The sequence below is a fragment of the Micropterus salmoides genome, unplaced genomic scaffold (genome assembly GCF_014851395.1).
Source record: "Micropterus salmoides isolate LMB-PRFRI ecotype aquatic unplaced genomic scaffold, ASM1485139v1 Ms_hic_scaffold_5, whole genome shotgun sequence".
NCBI lineage: Eukaryota > Metazoa > Chordata > Actinopteri > Centrarchiformes > Centrarchidae > Micropterus > Micropterus salmoides.
In genome coordinates, this window is record NW_024044237.1 from 35,956,704 (window position 1) to 35,958,000 (window position 1,297).

Below are 1,297 nucleotides of genomic sequence, written 5' to 3' on the forward strand. Positions count from 1 at the left end.
AGCGGGTTGCCCATTAATCGGAAGGTCGGCGGTTCAATCCCCGAATGTGGGAAAGATACTGAACTGCTGTTCCGCCTGTGTGTGAATGTTAGTTTCTGTTTGAGCACTTAGGCTCAGTGTAAAAGCGCTTTGAGTGGTCAAAAAGAAAAGCGCTTTACAAATACGGAGCATTTACGTTTCTCGGTGTTGGTGAATTATTAAACAAAACTTAATTTTGAGTTAAAATGCGCTGAAACGCGCGTTTCTGAGGGTTTAATCGGTAGCCTAATAATGCGTTCTATCACTGCCTTACAGCAGAAAGCAAAACTTTACTGTAATTGCGTTACTTTTGTATCTTGAGGGAGAAAAAAAGAGTTAGCTGAAGGCAGGTGCCGCAAAGTGCCTCAATTTTACGGACTTGTCTTTTGTGCTGCAGTGAGTCTTTACTCCAGTATTTTCTTTGGGCCATTTCGCTACATGTTGCATCCAAACCTTCATAACTTCACCTGGCTGAAGTGAGCTGTCATCAGGCTGCGCGCGGTTACGCAGAAGAGCTCTGGTGTCACAGATATGAATGAGCTGTTTTATGGAAACATTTAGAAAATCAGGCAAACACCTTCTCAGTTTAAGGCTTTATTGTTCTACCAGGGCACTGGCGGCCTGTTGGACAGAAGCCCGCGACGCTCTTTCACACGACGGCAAGTGAAACACTTTCACTTTCTATTAACGGCGCATTAAAAGCGTCTTTAGTCTCTGCAGAGCGAAACTTCACACTGGAACATCTGGGTCTGATGTATTAACTGTGTCCTGCTGGTGAACAGAGCGTCTCTTTGTTCTGAGGGACATCAGCCTGTTTCTTTTCTTTAATAAACATCGGTTACTTTTTGTTTTCCAGCGGTGAAACTAATCTTTCACTCCGCAGCTGCCAGCTGTTTAGTCAGGAAACAATCATTTCTGAGATGCAGACAGAGAAAATGTGGACGGATAAGAGAGCCAAGTTGGTTTTACGCATGACCACACACAGACACACACACACACATACACACAGAAACACACACAGACACACACACACACACAGACACACACACACACACACACACACACACACACATACACACAGAAACACACACAGACACACACACACACATACACACAGAAACACACACAGACACACACACACATACACACAGAAACACACACAGACACACACACACACATACACACAGAAACACACACAGACACACACACACACATACACACAGAAACACACACACACACACACACACACACACCACACACACACAGAAACACACACAGA